Raw genomic sequence first — 6087 nt, 5'->3', positions numbered from 1 at the left:
AGGCTTTTGGAAGGCTTCTTCCCCGCTGTGCTCAAAAGTCCCGACTAGGTCTGGTTCTCACAAGGCGTGAGGCGCAGGAGAGTGTGATGAGCCAGGCACTTCTTCGTAGAGTCTGGGGTGGGGCTCACCGTGCTTTGCAATCCGACTCTAAGAGACCGGAACTGAGGAGCATCATCTTCACAAAATGCTCATGCGCCCAGGACCGTGGGGGTGTCTCCCCCTGGGGAAGGGTGCGTAGAATTCCTTCAGAGAATAAAGTTTCCTCCCTGGCACCCTCAGAAGGCCAGTGTTCAATCTCCGCCATCACTGGTGTTTTGGGGAGCACCAGTCTTCAACAAAATGTTAGGTGTTCGGTCACCTCTTGCCACGTTTCAGGATGCCAAACATCTAACACCCGCTCATCTAGCCGAAATGCCAAAACTTGTGCCCCTTTCGGAGAAACTGGCAGCGTGCTACTGGCGTTTCAACGGCGTAGTCTCCACTTCTGTGAAACCGGAAGGGGCTCATCTGCTGACTCAGGAACTGCAGACTTTGCTGGAAAAAGAGGCCATAGAACATGTTCCCCTGCCAAACAGAGAGTCAGGCTATTATAGTGGGTATTTCTTGGTTCCCAAGAAAGACGGGGGCAATTTTAGGTCTTCGTGGGTTGAACCGTTATCTCAGAAAATACAAGTTCAAAATGTTGACAGTCAAAATGATTGTTTCTCAAATCCAACCAGAGGATTGATTTGTGACAATCGACCTGAAGGATGCATATTTTCATATAGAAATATTGCCACAACTCAGGAAGTTCCTGAGGTTCGCTTTGGGGGGCAAAGCTTACCAGTATCGGGTCCTTCTATTTGGCCTAGCTCTGTCACCCTGCACATATACAAATTGCATGGATGCAGTCCTGGCTCCTTTACGACTCCAGGGCATCCATATTTTGAATTACATAGACAATTGGCTGATTCTGGGTCAGTCTCAGGAGCTAGCGCTTTGACATCGGGATGTCATCCCAGCTCATCTCGATTCTTTAGGATTGAGACTCAACACCACAAAGAGCGTTCTCTTTCCTGCTCAGAGGACAACATATTTGGGTGTCACATGGGATTTGATCGCAATGCGGGCACAGCTGTCTCCCGCACGTGTCGAATCCATTCTCGGCACCCTAAAGAAAATTAAATTAGGCCAGAAAGTGACTGTTCATCACTTTCAGAGATCTTTAGGTTTTATAGCAGCTGCATCCACTGATACTCTTGGGCCTTCTGCACATGAGATCATCTCAAGCCAGGGGCTTCGTACCCTTTCTATGTGGTTCAGACCCTGGTTTCTGACTTTCGGTCCCATTCTAGGTCCGTCTCGTTGTTGCAGACGCTTCTTAGATGGATGTGGTCCAGCCCAAGGGATCTAAAGAGGTCATCTTCTCGCGTGGCACGTCAATTGCTTCAAAATTATGGCTCTATTTCTGGCCCTGAAATACTTCCTCCAGCAGTTGAGAGGCTACCATGTACTAGTGCGGGTGGACAACACTACGGTAGTCTCGTACATAAATTGCCAGGGCGGACTGCGCTCGCACCGCTTGAAAAAATTAGCGCACAAGGTTCTGCTTTGAGCACAGTTCCTGTCCCTCAGGGCGATTTACATTCCGGGCCATATGAATGTGGGAGCAGACTTGCTGTCCAGACAAGCTGTGACACATGGGGAATGGAAACTCCACCCCAAAGTGGTCAGTCAAATCTGGGAGAGATTTTATGTAGCATAGGTGGAATTATTTGCCTCGCAAGAAATGTCCCCTTTACTACTCTCTAACTCCTCCAGCTCCCCTGGGTCCGAATGCGATGGCCCAGATTACGTCTTTATGCATTTCCTCCAATAGCTCTGCTCCCGGGAGTCCTGGTGAGGTCAACAGGGTTTGCACCTCTTATTGATAGCGCCCCGTTGGCCGACCAGAGTGTGGTTCTCGGATCTAATATCTATCCTCGACGGCTCACCATGGGTGATTTCAGTGAGGACGTCTTCTGTCCCATGCGCAGGGAACAATATTTCAGTTCTGGAACCTTCACGCCTGGCCCCTGAGGGGGACTAATTAAGAAATGCTGGTATTCCAGGCAGCGTAATTGAAACTATTCTAAGTGCTAGGGCTCCCTCCACTAGAAGAATTTATTGGTAAAATATTCTCACCTTGCACCCGGGGGTTCCAGGATAGACTCCAGTCCCCCATGGAGTGTATTTGAAAATTGGTGCATGGCAAAACATGTAGACCCAGTCCACTGCCGAATTGTTTCTGGAGTTTCTGCAAGAAAAGTTGTCCTTGGGCTTATGCCCTAGTACTCTCAGCCACAAAATAGTAAATAGTGGCTATTTCGGCTTGTCATGTTCTGACTCATGGGGTTTCTGTGGGAAAGCACCCTATAGTTGGTCGTTTTAATCGTGGAGCTAAACGGTTGATAACGTTTCACGCGGCATCTCGTTCCCACTTTTTCAGGGAACAGGGTTAGAGCAAAGTACCCGAGACGAATATATGGTATATACAGTATCTAATGTATTCAGTCTTTTGTCAGAAGTCTATGGCAGAAGATTTCTGGCACAAGGGCACACACACACATAGACACACTCACACCCTCAGTCACACCATGCAGCCAATTTGGGATTGCCAGTCATGCTACTGTGCGTGTCTTTACACTGTGGGAGGGAACCCACCAAGCAAGGGAAGGACATGCAAACTTCACTTACACAGATCCATGGCAGGAATTGAACCTTTAACCCTGGAGGTGCGAGGCCACAGTGCTAAACAATACGCTGCCTGTATATGACAGGCAGCGTATCTGAACTCTGAACCACATTAGTTCATAAGTTAATGAGAGAGATAATAATAATAATAATAATAATAATAATAATAATAATAATAATAACAATAATAATAATTATAATAATGAGAGATTCTGAAACAGAAAATTATTCATCAGTTTACTAATACCTTTAAACAAGACTGACACACTGTAAAATTATTCAAGTACCTTTTGTCCAACATTTGGACTAGAATACAGCAACCCTTTATCAGTAATTTGCAGACCACTCTGTAAATATAATCTGCATGAATACATCTTCATTCATCATCTTCAGTGAATGGTCTCCTCCGGGGATGAATTCCAGCCACATTTTATTTAAACCTGAACATATTTATTATATTAAAGCATATGCAGCTGTCACACTGTGTGTATATGATAGTCAAATAATTTTTGCCTTTAAGCACAGTTTATTGGGGTGAACAAGTCTAACTAAAGTCTCTCTCTCCCCCTGCTGGCTGATTTTGTGCACCAGCTATAAGTGTGTGATATGCTAAAGTATATTACATAACCGCAATGTTTTGTTGGGCAGCACTTTACCATTGATTTTGGAACAATGTTTTCATTTAAAAACCAATTTGGACAGCATGGAATAAATATATACTCTTTATATCATAACTAATCTATTTTATTTATTATATCTATATATATCTATATATTATATAATATATCTTTTTTATTTATAATTGTATAGTTATAATTTAAAATCAATATTTTTAGATTCATGGAGCAAATATTTTTATGAAAGTCTGCTTTAAAATTGATTAGCAACACCACTATTGATATATAAGGTGGATCATTAATGTGGATCATTTGGGTTGATGGTGTAGTTGAATGATTGGTGTTTAGACAAAAAGGTTACTGTGTATCACAAAGAAATTCTGAGCAAAATGCAATAGGACTGTCAGTGTCAAGATCAGGAGCTTTCATGTGTTAAAACAATTACATTTGAAGGTAGTCCCCCCCCCCCAAAAAAAAATAAATAAATAAATAAATAAATAAATAAATAAAAAGATTAGACAAAAATGTAAAATTCAAAAAATGCAGTATTTGGGTTTTGCTTTGACTTCCACTCCACCCTCCTCACTACAGTATGTGGGGTGGTCCTGGCAAAAAACAATAAAACAATTCCATGGATAATCATTTGCTTGTATTTCTTTCTTTCTTTTTTTTTTTTTTGGAGTGATGTCAATGTTCAAACAATTTATTTTTCCATTTTTAGTTGATTCTTTAATTTTTGTTCCATAATATGCTCTGTTCTTACTTCTTTTGCCTCAAGTTAATTTGCCATTATTTGCCTCAAGTTAATTTGCCATTATTGTGTAATACTGTGTCTTAAATCTGCTATATGAATCAATGTCTATAGTTTCTTTAGATATTTTTATTCAACTCCAGGTAAATTGTACCAAAATCATAAAAAGGCTGAAATAAACAAAGCTAAAACAATTTTAAATACAAAAGATAATACAGTAAAGGTATGCAAATAAATGTAAATTTAAGCAGACTTGTATACATTTAAACTTCTTCAGCCGGACGAATCAAATAGCACTTAAGAAGGTTTCAATAGTTAAGGAAATCCTTGTGTAAAACACTACATTATACTAACACCTTAACATTTACCCAGGATCATAGAACGATAAAAAGCAAATTATCTGTAAATGTAAATGTAGAGATGAAATAGAAGTGGGTCTGAGGCTGTCACAAATAACAAATCTGCTATGACAATGCGTGTTGAATCAGGAGGTTTGTTATGGGACTGTGTGTGTGTGTGTGTGTGTGTGTGTGTGTGTGTGTGTTATATAGACACTGAACTTTATAATTGTTCACAGCACCTCCTCAATATAGACAGGTTTTTCTTGGATGATAATAAGACAGAAGTGACTCAGGAGTGAGTGTACATGGTGGAGATGTTCCAGAAATTTTGCTGACTGATGCAAGTCTTCTTAGCCCCCGGTTAATCCCGTACTGCGCATTTATTGCTCTTTTAACTGGCTGAGGGTAATGTTGAGGATAACAAAAAGTAAGAAGATATACTGTACAGTATAACTAATGATTATTCTGGTAATTATGATCAATGCAATATACAGGTAAATAAAAGCAAACAAGGTCAATAAAAATTATATATATATATATATATATATATATATATATATATATATATATATATATATATATATATATATAAAAGAAAGAGAAAAAACATGTTTGTGACATTCATAAAAGTACATTGTATGTTTTACAAAGATTTTAGACGATTTCTTTTGGCCAGGGGGGTGGAGATGCTCAAGCTATGATCAGACTGCCTGCTTCATGACTGAAAAACACTGGCCTCCTTTAATGTCCCAAACATGTGAATGGCTTGGACTGAGGTCAGGACTCTATGGGGATGTGACACAAGTCTCTTCCACTAGTTGGCGACATGTTTATCAGTCGATTTTTAAGGATCATGTGCTCTATGGGAATGACTACAGTGGCCCCATGAGCCACCTCAGGCTAAATCGTCATTCCTTTTTTTAAACATCTGCAGCTAAGAGTCTAATCACCATACTGTGCTTCAAGTCTTCTGTATATGTCAATTTGGTTTGTTGCTTCCTTCATAAAAAATGATCACAAGTCCTGGTTTGACTTGATCGCCCCCTTGTACTTTTATTTCTGAATGCTTATAATAAAACGACAATATTTCATCACGTAACCTTGGTCAATTTTTTATTTTCTTTTAAAAATGTTTTTATTTTTTCAGCAAATTGGCTTTGACATATAAACTCTACACAACCTCTCAAGGTGTGATGTGGTATCTGCCACTTTTTTGTCCAGCACATCCGGGATGCTTGACTAGAAAAAGGTCTGGAGGATTCAGGGGCCAAAACAAAACCTTGAACTTTTGGTTTCTCAAACCATTCCTTTTTCCTCAGAATTCTGACCTTTCCCAATAGAAAGCTTGCTTTTTCCCTTTAAATTCTGACTTTTGTCTTTACAACTCTTTTATACAAATACTAAGACTTTTTTATCTTAGAATTCTGACTTTTCTATCAGAAATCTGACTTTCTCCCCCTTAGGATTCTGACCTTTTCTCAGGATTCTGACTTTTTCTCAGGATTCTGACTTTTTCTCAGGATTCTGACTTTTTCTTCAAAAGGCTTTATTTGTGCCTATGAGTTTTAAGTCAGTATTTAAGGAATTCAGAGGGGGTGGGGGGGGGGGGAGTCAGAACTTAAATCCTCATTCAAAGCTATTAGTATGTGCGTTTACTTGTTTATTT

The sequence above is a fragment of the Clarias gariepinus genome, chromosome 14, assembly GCF_024256425.1.
Source record: "Clarias gariepinus isolate MV-2021 ecotype Netherlands chromosome 14, CGAR_prim_01v2, whole genome shotgun sequence".
NCBI lineage: Eukaryota > Metazoa > Chordata > Actinopteri > Siluriformes > Clariidae > Clarias > Clarias gariepinus.
This window is presented reverse-complemented; position numbering follows the sequence as displayed.